Genomic DNA, 27,692 nt, shown 5'->3' with positions numbered 1-27,692 from the left:
CCTTCTCCAGCCTTCTCTGTGGACCACAGCAATTCATTCAGAAGCCTATCAGCTAACATGTCAGTTTTGGGACATTTTTCCATTGGTTCTTCACCTGCTAATTGCCTGCCATACCTGCAGCCTTCAATAATAACACTTAAGATTTAAAAGTGAAAACCAAAAGAGGAAAAAGAAACCCAAAAGCCCCATACAAAAACCTACTTTTGCCTAAAGATTTGGGGGAAAATATTCATTTCCCCACTCATCCGCTGAATTGATGGGATTCACACTACCAGGGCAATGCCCACTGAAAAGTGGCAAAAAGCAATTAGCACCTCAAATGGGCTTGGAGCATGGTTTCTGCCGCCAGGGGGAGTTATTCTGGTAGTGCATATTCCTTATATGTTTGCCTTGGACAAATAAAAATTAAGTGATCTAACCAGGTCATTCTAATATAAGGCAACATGCCTATGTTAACTTCCCCAATTCAGCATTTACTTTTCTTAAAAAAGAAAAAAAGACTCAACCAAGTCATGTGTTCCACAGTTAAAAATTAAAGCATTCTGAGTTCATGCTCTTTGCAGGGACATGGATGAACCTGGAAACCATCATTCTCAGCAAACTAACACAGGAACAGAAAACCAAACATCACATGTTCTCACTCATAGTGGGAGTTGAACAGTGAGAACACATGGACACAGGGAGGGGAACATCACACACCAGGGTCTGTCAGGGGTGAGGGCAAGGGGAGGGAGAGGATTAGGACAAATATCTAATACATCCAGGGCTTAAAACCTAGATGACGAGTTGATAGGTACAGCAAATCACCATGGCACACATACACCTATGTAACAAACCTGCACGCTCTGCACATGTATCCCAGAACTTAAATTTTTTAAAAAAAAATTAAAGCATTTTGCTGACCAGGCATGGGAGCTAGTGGACGGCATCAAGAACAATTCACAAAAAAAAATGCTAACGACCCTCCCACCCAAGTATATGTAACATGCTAGTTATACTTCTAAAAAGAGGGGACAGGTAAGTGATCTTTTATCCCCATTTTACAAATTGAGAAGGTGAGGATCAGAGAATTTAAATGACTTCCCAGTGCCATACAGCTAGTTAACAGAAAGGCTTAAAACAGAAATCCTGATTCTTTTCCCAGATAGCTCATCTCCCAAGGACCCAGCCTCTTGTTTCCTTATCAAGCTATTTGGCCTTTGTCATGCTGCTCAACCATTCTGGCCAGTTTTTAATGCAAGGCTTGGTTTCCCACCCAGGTTCATTTGAAATGAGATTCCAGCTGCAATGCCCTTTGGGCTTTCACAGTGGAGTACTGAGAGGCTGTGGATATCTCTGTAAACCGTAGATCCAACACTGACATTCATCAGGACTGATGTGGAATGCTATCTTCCTACCACTTCATATTTGTGCTCACCTTATTCCCAGTCGAGGTTCTCTATCAGATCAGAGTTCTCCAGCTGTCACCAGCCTTATGGGCTTGGCAGAGACTACTAGACTAGGAGTCAGTAAACTGCTCCAGCCCCAGCTCTGAGGCAAGTGACTCTATGACCTCAGACAAGTCCCTGAGTGGCCTCTTCTGTTCAGTGAGGGTCTATACAGTCTCTGAGAGCCCTTTAAACTCCAATATGCAGTGAGTCTAAGACTTAAATATGAGCGGAAATGAGTTAAATGAGCACGTTAGACCAAGACACATGACCATCAGCAACAAATCTGAGCAAACTCCTAACATCTCAGTGCCAAACGTCCATCATCTGTAAATTGCATCATGATAGTGCCAACATCATACAGTTGCTGTTGAAATATTAAATGAGTTAATTCATGCAAAGCATTTAGGATAATTTTCAGCACACAGCAAACTCTCAAAAAACTCTAGCTCCTTCTTATTGTTTTTTGTCATTGTCATTATTATCACAGACACTTATTGCCTTTATGAACAGAAGCAGATTCTAGCACTAACAGAGACTTCTTTGCTCCTTAACAGATGCGTTATTATGTGCATTTTATGAAGAGAAAAAGAACGGCTCACAGAGGAGAGACGTCTGGTTGATGCATCATTAAGTCAATGGACATGAGGGAGTGTGGTACAGCAGAGCTAACTTCCCATTCCCTATTGCAACATTTGGTGTCCTCTATTCTAGGTTACTAGAACAGGTCCAGGCAGCATCTCTAACTCTCCTGCCTGCAGGAGGAGGGTTGAGCGTCCCTGGGTAACGACTATGATGCTCCTATGAAGTTGCATTGGTTCATGCTGATAGAACCCCTCAATTGTGCTGGCAAGTAGTGCTGCTGCTCTGATCTCTACCAGCAGAGCCAGTGTGTTTCAGGGACCCACCTTTTGACCAAGGAACTGTAACTTCAGAAAAGATAGCCTGGGTAACAGGGCTTGACCAGCCAACATGTAGTCATAGAACTAAGAGCTATGAAGATTACACTTTCTAAGGACTTCCCAATAGGTTATCCAATAAGCCACAGAATCCATGAATCATCACATGGTACCGCAAAGCCCTCTGAGAAACACTGTCTAAATGGTGGCCATCCAGATGACCTGAGCTGGAAGGGGCTTCAAAAAGCATAGAACATAAACTTGCCATTATACAAATAGAGAAATGAAGGCCCCGGGAGGGGAGTGGCCTATATAAAGACACTGAGTTACTCAAGGGCAAAACCAGGAGCAGAAAGCAGTCATCTGCCTCCTACCCCTACTCTAGTGGTCTTACCCTACAACGACACAAAAAGTCCCTTTGCACTGAAGGATCAACCATGTGCTTCCTTTGAGTCAAAGGGAAATCTCTGTAAGCCACACTCAACTGTCTCTCACACAAATAAGGGTATCAGTGCAGGTGCCCAGCAAGAGTCCACAAAGTGTTCTCCTGTGATTCTAAAGACCACTTTGCAAACACCAACTTTTCACCTGTACACTTAGCTACCACTCCGAATATGCCACATGCTGCCAACTGGAAACAGGGATAATAGTAGATTTGGTACAGCGCCCCCAAGCCCTGAACTCCACCTCCTAAATAGTTCAAAACACAGACATTTCATATTAAAATGTATATAGAAAAATCTCTCTAAGGCCTGGCGCGGTGGCTCACACCTGTAATCCCAGCACTTTGGGAGGCCGAAGCGGGCAAATCACGAGGTCAGGAGATCAAGACCATCCTGGCTAACACGGTGAAACCCCATCTCTACTAAAAAATACAAAAAACTAGCCGGGCGTGGTGGTGGGCACCTGTAGTCCCAGCTACTCGGGAGGCTGAAGCAGGAGAATGGCATGAACGTGGGAGACAGAGCTTGCAGTAAGCTGAGATTGCACCACTGCACTCCAACCTGGGCGACAGAGTAAGACTCTGTCTCAAAAAAAAAAAAAAAAAAAGAAAAGGAAAGAAAAGAAAAATCTCTTTAAAACTGAGAACATAATAGCAAGGATGTTAACAACAACTGGCTATGCTGGGCTCTCATTTTCACATGACAACAGTCATTTGGAACCTAATGGTGAAAGGCCCTTTACAGAAGGGCTTCCAAGTCTCTACCAGGCCCACATCTTCCTTGTCATTATCTTCTGGCCCCTGCATGCATCAGAATTTGAGACCCAGGTCTATGTAGGCAGTCATTTTCTTGGATGCATCGTGTCTGCCCAAGTAAATTGCACATTTCTGAAAGCAGGAAACTCCCTTCCTCACAACATACTTTGCTCAGAGGTAGACATTTTAAAAAGATTGTTCAACAGCCTAAAATTACCTTTCCACCTTTTTGGCCTTACTTTAGTGTAAGAGACTTTAATATTTGTGGACTGAAAGTGTGTTACCCCGCCACTTACTTTCCCTGACCCTCCAACTATCTTGGGAGTTTGGTATTTTAAAATCCTGTGCTGTGTTTTGGTTAAAGGTTTTCCAGGGTTTTAAAGATAGCTCAGGGTTATATGCTGTATCCAGAGAGCGACAATGGCATAACCAGCCTCCGAACCATGCACGCGGTGCCTCTTGAACAGTTTGACAAAAGCAGCTTGCTCACTGTAAGACTCTCACTGGTAATTCCCACTGTATTTCTGCAGGGTAGCCTGGAAGTAATTATCCTTCTCACTGGTAAATCAATTAGGAATGCAGGATGTAATGCTCCCCTCCTCCTCCAAGAAACTGCTAATCCTCTAACACTAATGAACAGAAAACCCCAGGCAACAGCGTTACCACTAATAGAGTGATGACTACAACTCACCTGGTCTTTATACCTGTGGCAGTGGCACCAACCCTGTGGGCAGATAGAGGTGAACAGGAATCCTGGACCCCCTCTTATTAGCTATTTTCCAAAATTAAGTGTCTATCTGCTTGAGCCTCGGTTTCTTCGTCTGTCAAATGGGGATAAAACTACCAAGCTCAGGAGATTAATAGTAAAACTTAGAATAACATGTAGTAAGGAGCTTAGCCCAGTGCCTAGAACTTATTAGAAGCTCAATAGAAAGAACTCATTAGCCTATACTGATGTCAGACCTTATAGTTTTCATCACACACAATCACATACACACACACAGACACACACACACACAGAGAGAGAGAGAGAGAGAGAGAGAGAGAGAGATGTAGCTCTAATTGTAGTAATTTGGTCACATTCTCTGGCTGTTAGACCAGTGTGCACTCTCTGTCATTTCCAATACACTGTCTCCAAAGTTGCAGGTAGCAGTCACTTTGGAGCCAATTAGACAATAACACGCCTGCATTTCCCTGTCCACTCAAACATTCATTCTCAAATAAGCTCGCCCATGGGAGTCAGGTTCCTCTCTGGTTAAGGCACAAAGCCTTCAACCTGTTTTTACAAAGCACAGCAAACTTGACTTTGACACTTGCCATTCTGCATGGGCCTGAGGACAAGAATCAACTGACAGTAATGAGTTCTGGGAACCCAGGGATGTTTATCTCCTGCAAGGGGAAGGAGAAGCTGGGAGCTAGAGCTCACTAGCCACACCATAATGGAGCCACTCCTCCGGGAGGCAAACCGTGCACTCTCCTGCTTCCAGAGCTAATATACCATTCCTCATCTTCAGGTACCAGGCTCTGATACATTCAGCAATGCTGAGCTCCCATAAGGAAGTTGGGCTCAAACCCAGGCAATGAGCTAATTGGCCAATGGCCGGAGAAAGGCAAACAACTGGGTATACAAAATTCACATCAAATAGTCAGAGTGGGTCAAGGTCATAAAAATAATGCTGATGCCACCATGCCACAGAACAGCAGTCTAGGACAACTTCGACTGAAGCAGCTTCGTGCATTTCATATCAATACTCTCATTTAGACAGGGAATTATAAAACCCACTAGATGAAATGATTATACCCTGCTCACAGCCTGTGAGAAAGACAGAACTCCCAGTCTAAATCCCAGCTACCTCCAGGAAGCCCAGAATTGCTGAATGACTAATTTGTCCCCAAAATAAACCCATTGGGAAAGCTGCTGTAGATCTACCATTTATAGCAATATAGTCTTGGGATAATTTATCAGAGTCTATTTTCTTACCCTGCCTACTTTCAAAATGGCTGGGAGGATTTTAGAGATCATGTGGCTAAAACTCTTAAAAGGGAGTTTAGGATAGTAGCTGCTCAGTTAGTGCTAACTGGGATGATTACTGGTAGAATGAAACTATACACAGGTTAACACCTCTGCTTCCTTCCAACTTAACGCTTTATTAACTATCTGTATTTGGATAATTTTATGTTGTTCAAAACTGTTTAAAAAATCAACAATTAGCTTTGGGAGCAACTATATAAATACAAGCTCAATTTACTGTTTTGCCAGGGGCAACAGATCTCATTTGATGTATTCACAGCCTCCAAAGAAAGCAGCAGCCATCTGTTAAATAAATAACTCATTAGGTGAAAAGCAAGTGCTTCTACAAGATGAACTCAAAAATCTGCCACAGACTACTGCCATTGGCTGACTGATGAAATGGGTTGCTACAGATAATTTGGGTACTAACCAAATCCAAACCATTTTGCCTAACACAAGCTGAGATGAGTATCCATATGACCATAAGTTTAAACTTGAAGACATAAAGAAGGAAACTTAAAAACAAAGTTGTATTACAAGGTTCCAGAGCTCTAGACTAATAAAGAAACAAATAAGAGTATTTTTATTTATATCAAATTGTCATTTTGCCTAAGTGGCTGGAGAAGGGGGATTTCTACTAAGCTGAATATACTGGTTATGAGAAAGTCAGAATGTAGACTACGTGTGCACTGTCAACATCAAGAGGCTCAGAATACAATACATACCACTTAGTAAAATGAAAATGAATCCAATTTCACTTTTTCTTGGATGATTCAGAAAGCACTTCAGATCATGTAGGACCCTTATGAACATTCATTAATTTCTTTTTTTGTTTGTTTTTCTTGAGACGGAGTTTCACCCTTGTTGCCCAGGCTGGAGTGCACAACCTCTGCTCACCGCAATCTCTGCCTCCCGGGTTCAAGCGATTCTCCTGCCTCAGCCTCCTGAGTAGCTGGGATTACGGCATGTACCACCACGCCTGGCTAATTTTGTATTTTTAGTAGAGACGGGGTTTCTCCATGTTGGCCAGGCTGGTCTCGATCTCCCGACCTCAGGTGATCCGCCCACCTCAGTCTCCCAAAGTGCTGGGATTACAGGCATGAGCCACCATGCCTGGCTATGAACGTTAATTTGTATTGTTATTCTCTAAAAAAATAAACCCATGCCATTGGCCTGCTGCTTACTTTTCCCCAATCTGAGTGAAGAAAATGTCGGTGTGTTTAACTTCCTGGGTGGCGGTGCCTACTAGATGGGAGTTAACTATACTTGGTGATGTTTCTCAGGCCAGACAACAAAATAGGCCTGACTTCTGTTTATTGAGCAATAGTTGCTGTGAAAAATGGCTCCTGAGCCCACTGCCTGAATGTCACCACAGGGAAGGATAAATGCAGGTGGTATTCCCGTGCCAGTGACAGCCAAATCCCAACTCTATGTTCCTTCCTACCCACAGAATCTGCCTTAATCCATCCCTTGTCTCCATCACTTCTAAGAACTTCTTAGTTGCACTAAGGAGAGTTCAGACTGTCAGGAGTAGAAAAAAAAAAAAAAAAACAGCAAAAGACAAAAAGAAACATCATTATGATATTTTCTAGGAGGAAACATACATGACAGATGAATTCCAAAACAGATACAAACAGGTACAAACCTTTATGAGCCATTTAGGAAAATCCTCACAAAAACGGCCTATCTATCATCTACATGAAAATATGATTAATTCTGTTGTGGCCCAGATACAAGACAGTGATCAGTGCTGCAGGGCACTTGTCATGTGCCAAATATCCAGTTCTTGCTTCACCCAAAGTGCATACGCCCACTGAGAGCCAATATGCTCAAGCCACCTGTGTGGGATGGCAGGAGCACTAAACTAGGAGTCATCAGACCAACTGACAAGGCTGCCCCTAATCTGCTGAGTTGCCTGGGTGGGGCAGCTGTCCTCTGTGGGCCTCTGCTTCCTTCTCAAGAAGGGAGAAGGGCAGGAGAAGAACTGAAAACCACCACTGCTGGCTTAATTCAGTCAACTCATCATGCGCCCATCAAGGACATGGCATTAAGCTTTAATTCAAGATCATAAAGCAATTTTGAACCCCTACGCTATCACTGTATATGAAGAAAAGGTGCAAAAGATGAGCTGATGCAAATAAATCTGGCCTGACAATCAAGAGTCCTGGGTTCTAAACCTGACTCCTTTTTCTATCTGGCTATGTGAGCTTTTTTGGCTTCAATTTTCTCATCTGTAAAATGAGATTGTTGGCATGGATAAACGATTTCTAACCGAGACTCCATGGACATCTTGGGTTCATGAGTGGGATCTGAGGTATTCACAAAGTCCTCAAAATGTATGAAAATTTTTGTGGCATAGACATATTTCTAAAGAGGCCACCTAGAACTTTAATCACATGTGTAAAAGACTTGCAGTTCAAAAACTGTTAGGCACACTGTTGGTGGGAATGTAAATTAGTACTGCTATTATAGAAAACAGTATGGAGTTCCTCAAAACTTAAAAATAGAGCTACCATATGAACAAGCAATTTGACTACTGGGTATACATCCAAAGAAAACGAAACCAGTAAGTCCAAGAGATTTCTGCACTCTCATGTTTATTGCAGCACTACTCACAATAGCCGTGATATAAGATCAACCTAGGTGTCTATCAATAGATGAATGAAGAAAATTTGGTACATAGACAAAATAAAATACTATTCAGCCATAAAAAGGGAAATCTTATCTTTTGTGACAACATGGATGAACCTGAAGACATTATGCTAAGTTAAATAAGCCAGACACAGACAGACAAATACCATTTGATCTCACGCATATGTGGAATCTAAAAGAGTTAATCTCAGAATTAGATATTAGAATGGTGGTTAATAGGGGTTGAATGGTTAAAGGGGAGGCATGTTTGGGAGACACTGGTAAAAAAAATACGTAATTACAGTTATATAGGAGGAATAAGTTCAAGATATCTATTGTAGAGCATGATGACTATAGTTAATGGCAATATATTGTTTTCTTGAAAAATGATAAGAGAGTAGATATTAAGTGTTCTCACCACAAAGTAACTGTGAGTTATTGCATTTGTTAATTAACTAGATTTAACCATTCCATGACGCATATGTACTTCAAAACATTATGTTGTACAATATAAATACATATAATATGTTAATTTAAAAATAAACAAATTAAAAGAAACTATTAATAACCACACATCTAGGTGAAATCTGTGCTTTCTTCTAGCTCTCAAAATCCAATAATTTAATAACGATACTGAAAAATGTGAAAATGACAAAGGTTTGGGACAAAGCAAAAATAAACTACTCGAATAAAATCAATAACAGGTGCCTAAACAGCCAGCCTGATGATCAAAGCTTTGGCACTTGCCTAGTTGGCACAGTCTAGGGCCTGAGAGCCCCCTACAGCTAACTGGATCCTTTGGCTATCTATCACCAATGCTGAACCAGAAGCCAACAATTCTGCTTCCTCCCTTTGCTGGGTGTACTTAGGGGCACTGGAGGTGGAGGTGAGGAGAAAGTCTATGGATGCACATTATGCTGCTAAGGGCTCAGGTCAAAGCTGCTCCGCTCTGAGCAGCATAAACAGTCACAATTCCCAGCCACAGTTTGGACTCTACCATATTAGAGATCAGAGACATCCACACAATGGTTTGAAGCTCGCTTCTGAGCTTACCTTGAGGAAGAAAGCCCTGGCAAAACGACGGGGGAATGCAAATCAGACTGCAAGAGAAGAGTTTGGTGGTGCCATTTTTTTTTTTTTTTAGCTTTTTAGAAATATTAAAATGACCTTTAATGTGATCATTTCGGTGCATGTATTTGAATCATGTCTGCCTAAGTTTCTAAGTAACAGTGCTTTCTTAGCTGGAGAAAGAGCACATCTCCTCAAAGATAATATACGGTACAGTATTTGTTTTCTAAAACTGCTCATTGTTCCACAGAATCCAGGACTCCTCCTCCCAGTAGATTTCCATGGCCAAGGTCTGACCTCATATGATTTCATCCTGGCTGCTAAATCAAGAGGAAAACAGAGAAGCAGAGGTGCCAGAGGAGCCTGGTCTGCCCTCTGCCTCAGAAGCAGCTCAGGTTCAAGTTGAAGAAGCCAGGAGCAGTCTTTCGTTCATGTGGCAGAAACAATCTCCTGGGAATAAGGGGTTCTCAAAAAATGTACCAGCAAGAGGCAGGCTGTGGAAAGACTCAACTCTGAAGTCGAGCAAACCCACGCTTACATTCTAGATGTGTTACCACCACCTGATTCAGGGCAGAAAGTTACTTCATCTCTCTGAGCTTCTCTTGCAAAATGGGGACCATAATAGTTTTTATCCCATAGATTCATTGTGAGGATAAGTGAGATGAGGTAAATAGTTTTACTGGTGGCATTACTATCACTGCTGCTGTCACTATTATTATTATTACTATCAAGGCTGTTGTTAGAATTACAAACAGCGTTTATGAAGTTTCCGGCATATAAATCAGGCCTCTGTAAGCGATTCCATGACTACTGAGTTTTTTCCTTAACCTCTGGCCCTAATCAGCACAGCGACCCAGCAGGAGTGCTCGGGACCTACTGACCCAGCCTCTTACCTTCCTTTTGTTGGTGGGATTGACATAGAGGTAACTGAGGACAGTCTTCAACCCCACTTTGTCATTCAGCTTTTCATAGGTAGTGCCATAATCTGTCGACCTGCAGGTAAAAGAGAAAACAGAAAGGGAAAGATCGTTTTATCAATAGGCAGCTATGTCTAAAGAGAAGCCAGGCTCTCCACCGACCGACCAGCACCTTTCTTCCAAAATCACATGAGTGCTTAAAAGTGTTCTTCAGAGATAAAAAGCCCCATTAGTTTTAGAAGAGCAATTAGGCTAATGCATCTGCTTACTACCTAAGCATGCTCCCCTTTGCTCCCAGCCTTTCTCAGAGACCTACTTTTTTGCCCTTTGTGAAATTGCTTGGTGAAAGGAGCTGCTGGAGACTACCTGACTCCCATGATGCTCAGCCTCACCGTCCGCCCCTCGCCCACCCCGGCTCTGTGTGGAGCTGTGGAAGCACACAAGTTCCCGCCAGCAGACCCTCTGTATGGGAGTTGTGTGTAGAGGCCATCGGAGAGTGGCCAGGCTATCTCCTGAGGTCACCAGGGTACAACCAACTTCATACTCACTCCACTGAGCCTGAAGCAAGGGACCCTTGGAGATCCCTAGAACCTCATAACCCCAGAGAACTTATGGGGTCCAATGGCTAAATGAGACCACACCAGGCAGAGGGTTGGATGCTTTACATGGGGACAATGATGTGGGTGTGTCCAGGGTGAAAAGCCCGTGGCACTGGGCTGCTTACAGGGGAGGGGTTCACCATTCCAGTGATCCCGCTGGCTACCTGCTCCTCCTCTCCAGCACACCAACTGATGCCAAAATCAGAAGTAGAGGTTCCTTTGTTTCCATCCTGCCTTCCGTGGTAGAGGAGGGAGACAGGGTGCCAAACAGCGAGATTAAATTAGTTGACCTCCCTGCCATACTGTTCGCCTGCCCCCAAAACCTACCCCACAGAGACCTCCCTCCCTTTTTCCACCATCTGTATCATCAGTTCTCACCTCCTCTTCCCGTCATCACTAGCCTTGGCTAGACTTACAAAACTTCTCCAACTCAAGCTTTAGAAGGACACAGAGGTCAATGCATTTTCTCTGTAGTCAACTGACCTTGTAAGGGCCTGAAATCTGCCACAATCTCAATTCCCAACTCTGGCTCTGAGCCTTGCTTTGAACTGGCATTTGATGCCCTAGTAACCACCAGCTCCAGCCTTTGCTTTGAGCCTTTATCCACCTTCTAATGCTAATCAGTGCTTCCCTGGCCAACAACTTAGCTTCAGAAGCTTAGTACTTAAAACTATATAACCTTTGTCTTTTTTTTAAGAGACAGATTCTCACTCTGTTGCCCAGCCTGGATGGAGTATAATGGCACAATCATAGCATCACATCAGCCTGATGGCTTGTGCCTCAAATTCCCGGGCTTAAGCCATTCTCCCACCTCAACCTCCTTCCCAATGTGAGGACCATTAAGAGTCATCCCCACCCTCATCCAAGCTGGCAGATTCCTGGTCCCTGGGCCCAGTGTAAACACCCACCTGCACCTCCTCTGTAAAAGCTTCTCTAGCCCTCCTCCCAATCACTGCTCGTCTCTTTTCTGCACCAGAACAAATTTCTCCATCCTTAGGCACCCAAGGCACACTGTACATGTCTCTTTTCTAACTTTTCAATAGTGGCATGATTGATTTCTTTTCTGTTTCCCCAACCACAATGTAAGCTCCTCAAAGAATTAAGGAACATCATAAAACTTCCTTCATAAGAGGAAAGAACATGAACTTTGGGTGTAGCAAAATCGCTGTTTCATTCCTACATCCAGAGCTCTCTTGTTACATGACCATGTACAAGTTATTTACCCCGCTGGAGCCTCAGGTTCCCTATCTGAGGAATGAAGATTCCGGGTGTGGTGGCTCACACCTGTAATCCCAGTACTTTGGGAGGCCGAGGTGGGTGGATCACCTGCGGTCAGGAGTTTGAGACCAGCCTGGCCAAGATAGTGAAATCCCATCTGTACTAAAAATACAAAAATTAGCCAGGCATAGTGGCAGGCACCTGTAGTCCCAGCTCAGGGAAGCTAAGGCAGAAGAATCGCTTGAACCCAGGAGGCAGAGGTTGTAGTGAGCCAAGATTGTGCCACAGCACTCCAGCCTAAGTGACAGAGCGAGACTCTGTCTCAAAAAAAAAAAAAAAAAAAAAAAGAATGGGATAATTTAGTCTCACAAGGCATTTGTGAGGTTACAAAAATATAAGACATGGGAAACCTAACAGAATGCAGGTATACTAAAACAGAATGCAGGTACACTAAAATGTTAAAAAATAAACCAAAGTGAAGAGGCATTCATTCATTTCTCCTTTCTCCAAAATGTACAGGACAAAGTTTTACACATTATGCATACTCAGCATGTTTACTGAATAAACAAACGTCAATATTTCAAACCCTCTCTAGGCTACTGGCTCCACATGATAATCAGTTATGCTAACTTTAATCATCAGTCCCCCAAAAGCTGACTTCTTATTCTCTGACTTTTGTCTACTGCAGGCACAGAAGCTCTGGGAATCACTATCAATCTTTGTCCTTGTCTTTCTCTCTACAACCCAGATCACTCTTCAAGTCTTAATGATTCTATTTCCTAAATAACTTAGATCCCTGGTATCCTTTCCATCGTCACACCAATGCTGTGGCTCATACATCATCATGTTTGCAACAACCCCCCAATTTGATGCTCTTCTTGAGTCTTCTCCCTCCCCCACTCATCCTCCACACTGTTACCAGGCTATTTTTCTACCCCAGATCTGTCCACCTCGCTCCTTGGTAGTAACTGCCCATTGCACACAGTCAAGCTGAATCTTCCAAGCTAAGTCTTGTAAAATCTGGCTTCAACCTCCCTTTCTGGACCCATTCCCAGCCACTTGCTCCTCTGGCCCTTTCTCTCCAGCCTCGCTAAACTTTCCTGAGCATGTCCTACATTCTCACTGCCCTCTGCTTCTGTATGCATCATCTCCTTGTCTGAACTATCCATCCCTGTTTCCTCTACTTGGCAAATTTTCCTCCAACCTTCAACATCTAACTCCAACATTATCCTTTTCCAGCTTTCGCGGGGGGAATTAATCACAATCTCCTTTGTGGTCCCGTACTATCTTGTACGCATTTCTATTTAAGCATTTATCTGTTGGTTTGGCTATACTGTCCTTATTCTGGGATCTCTTCCTTGGCTGTAACTCCTTGAAGACAAGAACCATTTTTTATAACAGTTCCAGTGTCTTGCACCATGCCAGGTACAAAGCAAGTGCCGAAAGCATTAGTTTTTGTATTGTTTTAATTTGTCTTTACTTGTAAGAATGAACGGATAAATGAGCTTTTCCAAACCTACTCACAAGTTTTTAACCAACTACTGATGTCTAGTGGTAATTCAACACACAGCAAACAATGCCTAGAAAACACACTTGATGCTTTCGATGCTAGCACAACAGTGCAGACGGTACAGTCTAGCAAGTTCTGTCCTAGGGAAGGGTCTGTAATTCACTTGTACTAGAATTAAGGTTAAATGACAAATCACCCTGAGCAACTATCCTATGCAGTGCAAGAGTGGAGACAGACTATGATCTCTAGAGGCTGTCATTTGCATTTTTATTAATCCAAGTAAAATATTTTATAGAGTTAATTACTTCTTAATTCTACACTCTTGAAGGCATAAAGGCAGCATGGTGTGGAGAAAGAACACTGAAGCTGGAGCCTAGAAATCGAGACTGCAGAACTGATTTTCAAATGCACTCAACGTGTTACCCTGGACAAGCCACTTTTTGAAGGCTGTTAAAAATTATTCTGACACTGGTTAAAATGATTAAGTAAACTTTATTCAGGACTACTGCAATATGTAGAGGGACTATTGCAATGGGATTTTGCAGTTGGGGAAAGATATAGGGCTCAACTCCAAATAGAACAAGGAAAAGTGGGAATTTTTGATAAGAGTCAGAGGAGAGGTCAGTGGATGAAAAATTGCTAAAAGGAGAGGGTAATTCTTTGCTAAACTAATCTAACAAGATTCTTGCTGAATGCAGGCCAGGGTGATCAGATATTACCTAGATTATAGTGGTGGATGAGGACTTTGATTAGCAACAGAGGTTGGGAGATTCTGGCTAACCTGACTTAGAAGGATTCTTGTTAAAAATTGGACTCTTGAGAACATGCCCAAGCTGGGGAGCCTAGTTTAAAAAGAGCTCAGAGGATTCTAACTCAAGTTTGGTTAAGGAAAGCATCTTTGTCAAGTTCCATTCCATCATTAACATGAGAGGTTTACTTACATAATCCTAAGGTCCCTTATGGATCTTAAATTTTATTAAACCACCAACACAATGCTAAGTTGTTTTCCAACTAGCATCTTTTCCTCATACTATCTATAGCAAAAATCTTAGAAGAGCTAAATTCTCAGGGATCCCTGCAGGACTGATGGAAGTCACAACAAACTTCCTTCCTGAATCCAAATAACTCTCACAAAAGATAGTATGCTGGTCACCACACATGGTCTCACTTTCACAAGCTGCATGACAGATTAACACTGACTTTGCTATTTTCCAAAAGTAGCTGCTGAAAAGAGGGACTTCCCAACAAAGGACACCCTCTACGTCTCAGCCTCCTCCATGCCTCTAGCAGGTTCTGCTCATTTAGTCTGAGAGGAACAAGTCTTATTTGGTGAAGATACCTCAGGGAGCCTGGGAGCCTATGGAACCAACAGTGCCCTTGACTCTGTCCTTTCCAGGATGGCCACTGCACACTGCCCTGACCACAGCATTCTGTGGGCCCATTTGGCCTGGGGTGAGGGGCCAATGTTAGAGAGGTCTCAGCCCCATTACCAGAGACAGTTATGCTGGCAGAACTTGCTCTTACAAGAAAGCAAACCATCCTCTCTACTTTGTGATTCCAGACACCAGCCGGTGGGGTCACTTAGAGAAAACAGGCTCATCTCATCAATTTTAAAGCTAGCCTCCCAAATCTTGGCACTAGGTTCATAAGACTGAAATGTTCAGAACACTGGAACCATGACACCAGTGCGCTGAGCCAGCCATGGGCCTGGCACTCTGCCAGTTACCATTCTGAATTTTTCAGTGCACACAGCTAACCTGGAAGGTGGTGCATGAGGTGAGTGTAGCCACGGGGCTCTGGCTCCCATGCCCTGGATCCAGTTACCCCAACCCCATTCCACTGTCACATGTGTGTGCACACACATGTGTGTGTCTCTCTCCCTTGTTCTTTTTTTTCCTTATGAATTATTTCCAGCACACAGAAAAATACAATGCAATGCCCATCATTTGGCCACTGTTAGATTTAACAAGTGTTTGTGTGCATAAACAACACATAACCTTTTTGAGTGTTTTTACATGTACATAAGTGTTATCGCATAGGACATATGTTCTGCAGCTTGCTTATTTCACCCAATATTCAGCTTGTGAGATGCATCCGTGTTACACACCTAGTGGTCATTGATTCACTTTAACTGCTATCTAGTGTTTCAACTTATGAATAAACCATTCTTTATCCTTTCAAACCACTGAGAAGTATTTTTTTTTAATTTGCTATTATAAACAATGTTACAATGAACATTCATAAGCATGGCTTCTTGTGTATTTGTAAAGAAAAGTTTTTCTGGGGTGGCACCTCCATGTGGGTCACCTCTAGGCATAACTTCTACTTCACTGGCTATTGACAACATCTTCTCCAAGGAGGCTGTACCTCCAAAGAGATACTGCTCCTTGGCTTCACCACCTGCTCAGGCACCTGCTCATCATCTGGCAGGTCCTGTCAGCTACCTATCACTCACATTACTCTCCAGGTACCTGACGCTGACTGGCAGACTGGGCATCCTCCCTCTTCAACTTTCCAGTGGTGTTCGGGACTATTCTACGGCATCAACTCCTAGTCTGAGTCCTGAAACTGTTCACTGAGTTCTTGTCTCATCCAGAGGCATTCGGAAGGACTTAGTGCAGACTAGTACATTGTGGGAGGAACCCCCAGCCTGACCTGCCATACACTTGGTCTTTCCCACAGGGCCACTCTCCCACTGACGATTCCAGGAGTGGGGGTTTGAGTTACCATATGCTTTTTATCTACCCAGCAAGCTCCCACTCCTCTAGTGAACTTCTGGAGGAGAGGCTGGTGGCAATAAGCATATGGGCTGCTATTTTAAAAGAAAAAAAAAACAGAAAAGACATCCAGTTGATGCAGCCAAGTCAGCCTCTCAGTAGAGCTGAACTGCAGCTCAACCTCCCTGTCCTAATGCCCCAGTCTGGCCAGAGATAGGCACTCTGCCAGCTCTCACAGGGCCATCTGATGTTCTTGATCTGGGTGAGCACATGGATTACCTTATCCAGTCAGCACCTTCTCCTGGTGTTTACCACCCTGGTCCTCAGCCCTCTCTTTATTTCCTCTCCTCTTCTTGCCCCTGAGCTCTGCAAAACTAGGGATCATTAACTCTGGCATCTTTCACCAGTCAGAATTCATCTCCTCAGTGGCCTGCCTTCTAAGGGATACAATCTAAAACTGGCAAACAACCACAGTTGTGGTTGTTCCTTTCCTCTCAGCAACTCCTGTGTTTCCATGTTTGGCTCATTCCTTTGCATACATTTATCAACCACGGCATCTGACATGGGCTAGGCACACTGTGCTTTGCTTTCCCTTTCTGGCCATTTAAAGTAGCTCTGGCTCAGGCTGGTAAACTTTTTTCCTGCAAAACAACCAGATAGTAAATATTTTGGGTTATGTGGACCTCCGCCACAACTACTCAACTCCGCCCTTTTGCAGCTCCAAACAAGCCAAGCACAATAGCAAAATGAAAGGGAGGGGTTTGCAAAAGCAGGAGGGGTATGATTTGGTGGTGGTGTTCTAGCTGGTATCAGCTAGAGGTAGAGAATATCAGCCTCTACCTCTATCCCACCGCCCCCCTCCCTGTCCCCAGTTATGTTCTCACCCTGCTTTTGTCTCTAAGACAACTTCTCAAGATTCCTGCCTGGATCTCTGATGCCCTAGAGCATCCTTCCCTGCCTGGCTGCCACACCAGGTCAAACATCTGCCTCTGTCTGGCATTCAATGCCTTCGTAGTTTACCTGCTTTGCTTTACCATTGCCTCCAATGTCCAGATTGTCTCCTTGTTGACTCCCAGCTCTAGTACTCATTGTACTACAAAAATCTTTCCTACAATTCCCACCCACACCCTCCTCTGCATTTATACCAATTGCACCTAAGAGCTCCCTATTTATTCTCTGAATATACAGATATGCTTTTGATCTTTTCAGCAATTGCTAAAAGCTTCTTGAAAGAACAATCACAAATGAATTTTGTTTTAAATTTCTGAAAGTGCAGAGCACAGTTCTACATAAAGAAAACAAGAAGACTGGAGTAGTACAAAGACAACTGAACTCAGAGCCAGAACTAGCTATGCAAGCTTTTCATGTCTCTGATCCTCAGCTCAGACAATAGGGTTGTTGTTACTCAGATTCAATGAAGAGTAATAAGATACCTAGCTTAGCATCTGCTAAAAGCCCTTGTTCTGTATATGCTTATGGCTGTCATTTTTGTGAATACCCCTGATTGTATTGTCCTCAAGGGAAATCACCTTGTTTTCTTTTTCTTGATTTATACTCCTTACACTTAATAGGGGTGAGGCACATGGATACCCAATAAATCATTAAAGGATTTGTGGACAATGGTTCCAATTGTCACCGTAAGCGGATGACAAGACCCAGTTGCCTGGAGAATCAAAAGATAGAATTACGCTTTCAAGTGCCAGGCCTTGGGGAGCACCCACTAGCAGCTCCTTCAGGTATACTCCACTGAGATACACTGAGGATTGTCAACAATCAAAGACCATAGGCTATTAGGTGCTCTGGTGTGTGGTGAACCGCAGCCCATTCCAAGGTCAGGGTCAGGACTTCCCACAGCACAGCTCCAGACCAAAGGCTGTTCAGAGAGTTGTGATGGAAAAGCATTGATGTTCCCCTCTGGCCTATTCCACTCCTCATTTTAGGGCCAGTGCCCAAAGCCACATTAATCTGTATCTTTGCAATGGCAGAAGCCCAGCCTGACCACAAATAACCATCCAGATAACTAATTTCAGACCTGAAGCCAAAAGCAAGTCATTTAAATAGCTTCATTCTCCAAGTGGGTATTGCCCTACCCTCTGCTTCAGAAACTCCACAGGAAGGCTGATGCCAATGCAGAAGCTTGCACAGCTCTCCCTGACCTCTTGTTACCTGACTCCTGGCTGCATTGTCTAGTCTCACAAAGAGAGGCAATGATACAGGATAATTAATTCATCTCTATTTCCTCCCGCCCCCACTATTTGAATGAGAGCCATCACAGGTTCTAAATGTGGAAAATTGGAGGTTCGCTGTCTTTGGAGACCAGTCATGCAGAATTCGTGGTTTAGATCAGATAAGTTGTAGACCCACCAGCTTCCCAGCACACATCTCAGCTAGGACAGAGGCTGAAGTATGTGGGGTTGGGCCAACATGCAGATCTTCAGTTTCTTTCTTTTCCTTTCTTTCTTTGGTGTGAACATATTAGTTCTCACTGAAGACCTTCAGTTCAGATAATAGGGTGGTGAGTTGTTATATTTAGGTTTTAAAAGGCCAAAAAATCTAACCTATCAGCCAAAAGACCTATTTGTATCATGCACGTAAGGGAAAGAAAGAAGCCCTCCAGGAAAAAGAAAGAGCACACAAACAGGCCGATGAAAAGGTATGACAGCCCATAATTCACTGCATCTCTGTTGATATGAACATAACTGAATAACAATCATCAGAGAGAGGCTAAATAAAGCATATTACACACACACACACACACACACACACACACACACACACAGTACTATTCAGCAGCATTCAAGAGTAAAACAGATATCAGTTATTGACCTGAAAAGTCTCTAAGACATAATACTAAATATATTACACACACACAGTCTATCCAGACACAACAAAGCAATACATTTCCATTAAGTTTATAAGTATGTAAACAAATACATACAAAATCTAGTGGAAAATATATAAAACTACTAATAGAAGTTACCACTGGGTAGGGAACTGGGGTGGGCTGGGGTTAGGTAGCTAGAAGCACTTGAATTTACTTGTAATGTTGAGATGTTTTCAAACAAAAATGTAGCCAAGTGTCACTCATGTAGTTAAAAATTATAGCAATAAAGTGATTGTTACCAAACAGTGACATTGTTAATCAACAAATTAACACATCTGTAGGAGAATCCAGTTACAGATAAGCTTCTGCATTCAAAAAGGCAGACCAACAGAATCATAAGAGGATTCATTTCAGAGTCGAGCAGATTTGGATTCAAATCCAGTCTGTGGAGCCTCGGGCTAATGATGTAAACTCATGTTTCATATCTGCTCAATGGGAATATAAATGTTGCCGTTGTAGGACTTTTGTGGAGCTTATATAGCCCTACTGTCAGAGGGTTCACTTTGCTGTCAGTTGTTGGGGGATACCATGGTAGACCAATAATATTATCACTGGAGGAGAAACTGCCTCATACATTTCTGGGCAAACAACAGCTGTGTTACAGCTACATAACCCCAGTGGGCAGGCTAATGCCACCTCATTCCCACCACATCAGCAGTAAGCTGCCAAAAGACACATGGGAAGATGGGGAGTCTGCTACACATAATCAAAGATAGCCTCCAGCAGGTGGCCAACACTTACAAATTAAAGTCTAGGGAAAACAGACCCAACTTTTCCACTAAGTTTTCCTGGGGAAAAAATAATGAGTCCTACAATAGCAGGTGCTGGACAGTTTTAGCAAGGCATTGCTGTCTAAAAAATAAATATATTTATCATTTCTCTTTAAAATTGCATAGAGCCGGTTGGGGCCCTGTGACATGTGCATAATTACATCTGTTTGGGCACACCCAGAAGCCTCCAGGATAAAATGTGCAGCCAGCTAATGAAGGAACATGAATGGATGGAGAGCCTTCAGACCACCTTCCTACCCTCAAGAAACTAAATTCTGTGTCCCACTCATCTTTAAATATTTTCCATCTCAGTAATAAGCACAACGCCTTGCACATGGAAGGCACTCAATGCTTTCATTAATCACTTTATCAATTAATGCAAATCTCTCCCCTCCCAGAGTCTTCAGCCCAGGAGAGAAGAGAGTATCTCCTTCTGCTGCCATCTTCCCCGATGGAGCCTCTGATCTCACCTGCCTCTGCTTTCCCAGTGCTCAGCATCTTCGTCACTCTCAGAGAGCATCGTATCTGCTTTCTGGGACCGCATCTTTTTCTGTTTTCTGCTGTTGTTTTATGTCGTTATTTAACTTATTGTGCATGATGCTTCTTTCTCCAGATAGAATAAGGTCTCTGAAGTCAAGGGACTGCCTTGGACGTCTCTTTTAACCCCTAAATCATGCTGAATAATGCCATGAAGGGTAAATCCTCCAACTGAGAAAATATGTCCCAGGGACTGAAATAGTCACATTCAGACAGATTCCCTTCTGACTGAAACTGTTCTGCTGTGAGAAACTAACAGCAAAGCAGATACTCCTCTGTGCTGGACCAGTTTTACCCGTTATCCTACTGGCCATCCAGAATAGAAAGAGGGCTAAAGTCTTCCGACACGTGGTGTCTCCCAACACAGGCAGGAAGAGGAAATTCCCAGTTACCAAGGAGTCAATTACAGCTCTCCTTTTTGAGCCTCTAATACTACAGTAACTTCACCTCCTTTTGGTTCCAGAAACGTAAATTTCATTTATCTCTTCCTTTGTAAGAATTATGGAGTGATTGCTATACTCTCTGTGCTGTGTTAGATGCACATCATTTAAAACAACTGCCTAATGGATCCTACATTTTACACTGACTGTTCTTGACAACAGGCCCTAGGAGTAGGGCATGAAAAGCAGTCTCAGTATTTTTTAAGCTTTCTTTTGAATGGCTAAGCAGGAAAAAGCAATTAGCTAGAAGTTGGATTTATTGTCAAGTCATAGAATATGCCTTAAACTTTCACAGTGACTCTTAGAGAAGTGTACCCTCCAAGATCTGAGGCAGTGCTCGTCTGAACCCACGTGACATGGGCTGGCTCGGTAGATTGGTTTCCATAGCCTTGGATAAAAGGAATGTCACATCCTAGGGTCTTTTTAAAAAAATACTGAAAATTTATGGTAGAAATACTCTTAAATTTTAGAAAAAGGATAATGCACAAGATAGCCATATCATATAGAAAAACTTCAGTTAACATTTTGGTGTGTTTTTCTTTAACCCTTGTGTGTTTACAAAATTTGGGGTCATTACTTATAGAGTTTGGGTCCTGATTTTCCATTTAACATAATATTTTAAGCATTTCCACATATTGTTACATATTTTTCAAAAATATCATTTTATTTTAAAGCCTTACAACATTCCAGTGTATGAATGCAACATAATTTACTTTAACTATCTTCTCTGGCCAGTTGGTCAGTTTCTAGCCAAAATCTTGTATTAAATAACTTGAATGTGTATTGTCAGACATAAATCTTTGTATGTATCATTATTTGTTTCCCTAGAATAGATTCATATAAGTGCAATTACTAGTTCAAAGGATAAAAATTATCATTAAAGCTCTTGCTATAAACTGCCTTACAGACATACTCTGGCCAACCTGCACTTCTGTTAACAATGTATAAAAGTTCCAGTTTCACTGCATGCTTGCAACATTGGGCATTATCATTTTGAAATTCCTGTACATAGACAGATGCTCTAAGATATCAAAGGACATACACATTGATGCCAAAGCGTGATAAAAATCTCTGAGTCCTTTACTGTATCTCCATAACAGAATACCATGTCTTTAACAGTGGTTGGTCCTCAAACTTTTAGGACTCAGGACTCCTTTATACTTTTAAAAGTTACTAAAGATCCCAAGATATTTAATTCAAGTGTGTTATATCTAGCAATACATATTAAAACAGAAATTACATCTGAGAAAAATTTACAGAATTGACTCAGTTTAAAATAACAATAACCCTGTTACATGTTAACATCAATAATATAATTTAAAAAACTATAGTTTCCAAAACAAAACAATCTCATGACAAAACTAGCATTCCTTTACTTTTCAAATTTTTCTTTCAAAGTTCTTTAATATCTGGTTTCATAGAAAATACATGGATTCTCGTATCTGTTTCCACATTCAATCTGTGATAATATCAAATATGTCAGGTAGCCTCTAGTAAACTCCATTGTACATTCATAAGAAAATAAGAGTTTAAAAGGCATCTAACATTATATTATTATTAGGGAATAGTTTTGACTCTATCCATCCTCTGAAGAGAGTGGTGGAGGCCCCCAGGGGTCCCTGTGAGAACAGCTGCTCTGTACCAAACAACTCCTGGGTCCCAAGAGGACTGTAACTTACAACATGTCTTATTAGTATTATCATTATTATTAAATCTATGCCCACTCGCAAATTTCTTCTCACTTCAAACCTTTACAGTTCAGCTCGGGCTCCTGTGTAAAGCCCTCTCATCTACCGTGCTCTTCCGTTCTCTTTCCTTTCTCTGGTTTTCTATTGCTTTTATATATCTACAGCACCGTTTGCCCTGTCCCCTCTGATTTTCATAGTCTCTTGTCCTCACCACAACTATAAGCTTCTTGAGGTCAGGGATCAAGACTCTGGCAGATACTGAGACTCTGTAATTAATTTCTCGGAAGACTGTCACCCTAAATCACTGTGGCATTAAGTAACTAACATTTGCATAGTGCTTTATACAAAACACTTTCTCTTAAAACAGTTCACTGAATCCTCACCATGACCCTCTGACATAGGTGTTTTATCTCTGTCATAAAAATGAGGAAACAGAGACTCGGAGACGTTAAGTGACTGACCAAATGACAATCCTGGAACTTGAACCCGGGTCATATGATTCCAAATTCTATGTGCTCTACTTCAATGCCCGACCATTTATTTAAACAGTAGAAATTGAGCGTCTGCTTCACAAAGTATCACATGGCAAGGGTTTCACTGACTCCTCTGCTCAGGGGGTCTCCATGGGCATTTCCTATTAGAAAGCCATGCAAGTTTAAAAAGGAGAATGCTTGGCATCAAAATTAGGTTAGAATTCCTGCTCTCCTACCTACCAGCAACACGACACCAGAAATACTGCCTAACCTTTCCAGGCCTCAGTTTCCCCACATCTAACATGGGCATAATAATTGCCATCAAGCAGTGTTATTAGGAGGATTCAATGAGAAAACCCACATAAAGCACAGGGCAAGAATCAACTTAGTTTCTTGACAGGCTTTCATTCCTTCCTACAACAGTCTTACCACCATTCCCTATTTCTCCTCTGGAAAATAACAGCGACTTCACAAGATGAAGAGAATCACTTTCTATCATCTGAGCAATCTGACTATTGAACAGAAAAACATATTTTATCTCAGATACCTGGTTCTGGAGTCTTTGGAACAAGAAGGCTGCAGAAGCCCAGGCAAAAAGTATAACTGGAAAGAGAAGACAGCCATTTTCATGGTCAATCCATGCAAAAGCCTGCAAGGGCCTTGGCTCAAGGATCCAGTACCTCACAGTCCATTCCTCTCAACAAACACAGACATTCCTCAAGCCCATGACCTCTCAGAGTCACTGGAACTCAGCACTTTTCCTGAGATGGGTGCTCCCCTGAGTAAAGGGAGTGCTTAACTGGGCCAGTCAAGGTGCTGACAGGAGCCAGAGTCCCAGTCAGAAACAAAGTGTATCTCAGCCAGTTAACAGACATCAGGACTGGCAGCAACATGGCCCTATCAGCCATCTCCAGTGGCTCATACTTAAGCATTCAGCAAGCCCCATAAGTTACGGTTGATTGGGTTTCTAGTCTTGTTGTTACAGACACTCTTTGTTTCCAACCAAAAACAATGCTTCACTGTTTGATTACTCTCTTTCTCTGTAAAATGAGATGGTTGGAATCAATGATCTCAAAAGTCCCTGCCATGCCCAACATTCTGTGCATCTGATCAAGCTCCAAATGACTTCTGGTGCTTCCAAAATGCAGATATATGCTCCAAAGATGCAGATCTGTCACCACTGAGAGGCCACTGAGGTCCTGCAAAAACTGCCTAAATGAGGCAGTGTCTCTGGAGGAAGCATTCAGCTGCTCAAAGGTTTGCCAGCCTCTGCATCACCTAATCTAGGCACCAGTGGGAACACTGTCAGAAAGAAAAATATGGTCTTAGGGAGACAAGACCATCTCTCACCAGATAACTAGAAAGCAAGACATGAGCAAGTCCTGAAGGCCAAGGGTTGAAAAACATCAATTTAAATCTAACAACAAGACCACCAGGAAATGGTGGGCAAGATGACATAGCACATTGGTGAAATTCAGTGATAGTCCTCTCCTAGAGAGATTGTAGGTGAGGGGGAGGTTTGAGGAGGGAGATGGTAGTTAGCAAAAGATCTCAAGAGTGCTATTAGATAAAACTCTGAGGACAAGGACCCTACTAAGTCTCCAGTGCACACTCCCTGATACATTGCAGGAACTCAATAACTATCTTTAATGAATACACAAATAAGGGATAAATGAGTAGGAAGCAATTAAGCCAAATGGAATACATTAGCAAAGTGGTTAAGTGCACAAACTTTGAAGTCAAATACATGGTTTCAAGGCCTGGTTCCATCACTTGATAGCTGTGTGATCCTGACCAGGTCACTTAACCTCTTTGAACTTCAGTTTTCTCACCTATAAAATGGGCAAAACTATCTAAAAAGTATTTCCAGGCTTGTTTGATAACTCAAGGAGGTAATGCACATGAGGCATTTATCACAATGTCAAGCATATTATAGGCTCTTAATAAATGGTGGCCATTATTAATATGATGATGGTGGCAATGTCAATGAAGAAGACAATGACAGTTATTAGTGATAAAGGAGCTCAAAATAAAGGAAGGAAGACTTCATGAAAAAGGCTTTGAAAGACGGTTGAGTATTGGAAGGTCAACAGAAGACAAACAGTATGCTCAAAGGCTTGGAACCTAAAAAATGCAAGTATTTTCAGAAGGTCATTAAGGAGATTGGGTAGATAATAAAATGTTCTTTCCCAATCTCCCCCCACCCCAAGATATAGTCTTGCTCTCTCGCCCAGGGTGGAGTGCAGTAGCACCATCTCAGCTCACTGCAACCTCCACCTCCCAGGTTTAAGCAATTCTCCTGCCTCAGCCTCCCGACTAGCTGGGATTACAGGTGTGCACCACCACACCTGGGTAATTAATTTTTGCATTTTTAGTAGAGACGGGGTTTCACCATGTTGGCCAGGCTGGTCTTGAACTCCTGATCTCATGATCCACCCACCTCAGCCTCCCAAAGTTCTGGGATTACAGGTGTGAGTGTCCACACCCAGGCCATAAAGTGTTCTTATACAGGCATAAGAGGGGGTAAGTTCAGATCAGTAGAATAAGACTATGTGGAGGTTCTTATATATCTGCTAAGAAGCTTGAACTTGTCTTACAAGAAATGAGTACCTCAAAGGTTCTTGAGTAGGATGGGAACATAAAGCCTGCTTGAAAGGACTAAGCTGTTAGTGATTTATATGATGGTTTGGTGAAGCACGTGCTCCGGAGGTAGAAAGACTTCTCAGGAATCCATCTCACTATCTTGGATGACTGTAGGTTGCAAGAAGTAAAAGACAAGGAGAAGAAGCATAATCTGTTTACTGGACAAGGTCAGAGGTGAAGGAGAAGAAACAGGTATCCTAAGGATACCAAACCTGAGGGCCTGAGAGAATTGTGTTATCATTGACAGAAACCAGTAGAGACAGCGTCTCTGTAGCACATTATAAACTGACTTTGAGGAAAAAGAAAAACATCCTAAGCTGGATTTCCTAAAATCAGAGCCCAAGTCTGGGATTTGGAAGCTCAAGAACTATGGTAGGAGTGCTTTGAGGCAAAACCTAATAGGAGACAGGGAAGCAAGACTGGAAAGAAGCGGAAGACAAACAAGGATGTGGTTTCCTGTGAAGCTTGATCCCCAGGGAGGCTCTGGGGCAGACACCTCACCACATACATGTCCCACTGTAAAGCAAGAGGGCTAGGCTTTTGTACCCCATATCAGTTAGGCATTGGCAATTCTAAATGTAGGAAAGTGGTAACCCCTGGAGATGGTCACAGCACTCAATGGCAGCTGATAGATGGGTAAAAGAAATGTTGACCTAACACTTGGCACATACAGCTCAATAAATGCCTTCTATTATTATTATCTTAGCATTAGGATGATAGCAAGATGTCCAAGATATCTGGTGAATAAAAGAAAACAATTTTGAGCAAGTACAGTTATCTGCCTGGTATAATCCCTGTCTGGGAGAGTAATGCACTTCCCCTCCATTACCTGACCTACTTTGTGGAAGCAACAGAAAGCTAAGTAGTTGTCGTTTTCTGGGTTATCAACATCGGCCATGCAATTCATCCAAGGTGTAAGAGCATAAAAGAAAAGTTAGGTGCAGCTTTCTACAAATGGGGAAAGTTAGGCTGTTTGCATATGAAGCACTGGATGTGGGTGGGAAAACTTGGCATGGATGCTCCATTTCTCCCAGGCTCCTGATATTGACTGCTAGCTCATACATCCCTGGCCTGAAACCCTCTCTCCTGGATGGAGCCTACCTGTGATGTTACTCTAGTACATCTAGAACTCCATACAGTTGAATTTGCCTTTTATATGGCAGGAATCTCCCTGAAAGGATGTGTGTAAGTCTGTAAGTTTTAATGTGCCAGATAAGCTGAATTCTCTGTTTGAAAACTATATACTAAGTCCCATAGTAGAGAAAAACACTCATATGAATATTTCCTCTGAAATATCAGGACTGTCTGATGTAAAACATGCTTATATTTTATAAGAAGCTGCTGTTTCATTCTTTGACCGAGAAATCAATCAACAGATGTTTACTGAGTGCCTATGGTGTGAAAAGAGCTATGCTAGATGCTAGAAAAACACAGCATATCTTGGGAATAGTAAATAGGCATCCAGGCTAGAGAATACAGTGAGTGTGGGAATGGGAGGGCTGGACATGCATCTTGGAGATTGTATGCACTGAAGCAACTAACTGCAACAGCAAACAATACCAACATTTTAGTGAATTAACACTATGTTAGTGTATTTCTCACTCATATCATAGCCCAATATGAGCCAGCAGGGTGATGGGGGGAAAATAGGGGCTCTGTTCTATGCAGTGCTTTCAAGACCCAGGCTCCTTTCATATTAGGGTTCTGCTGTCCTCTACATCTCGGAAATCTCAATTGAATTGGTGAGTCAGAAAATGAATGAGCATGAAGAAAAATGTGGGGAGTGTTTCTGCCAGGTATGAAAGTGGCATCTATCACTTCTAGCCTCTTTCCAGGGACCACATTTCAGACAAAAGGCTATATCTAAATGAATAAAGGCTGACAAATATAGTCCAGTTGTTTGCCCTGGATGAAGACGAAACAGTTTTAGTGAATATCTAATCAGTCCTTGCCACAGGAATATAACAGTGAGGTTCTAGGGCTTTGAAATTAGCATTTTATCTCACACATAAAAAAGTAGTTAACTACTTATGGCCCCCAAGGAAACTTGAAGCTAACTTGA

The 27,692-nt window shown here is 42.4% G+C and overlaps 1 protein-coding gene across 1 annotated transcript in view; it reads right to left on the bottom strand.

Moving 5' to 3' along the window:
- The window catches only part of SORCS3 (sortilin-related VPS10 domain containing receptor 3), a 618,532-nt gene that overhangs the window by 349,167 nt on the left and 241,673 nt on the right, over positions 1-27,692 (bottom strand). Inside the window, exon 3 of the mRNA XM_011977522.1 lies at positions 10,128-10,227. The gene's annotated coding sequence lies outside the window, so the exon portion shown is untranslated. The remainder of the gene's footprint in view (positions 1-10,127; positions 10,228-27,692) is intronic.

The sequence above is a fragment of the Mandrillus leucophaeus genome, unplaced genomic scaffold, assembly GCF_000951045.1.
Source record: "Mandrillus leucophaeus isolate KB7577 unplaced genomic scaffold, Mleu.le_1.0 Scaffold18, whole genome shotgun sequence".
Taxonomy (NCBI): Eukaryota; Metazoa; Chordata; class Mammalia; order Primates; family Cercopithecidae; genus Mandrillus; species Mandrillus leucophaeus.
Note: the sequence above shows the minus strand (reverse complement) of the source record. Positions and strands in the feature narration are given on the sequence as shown.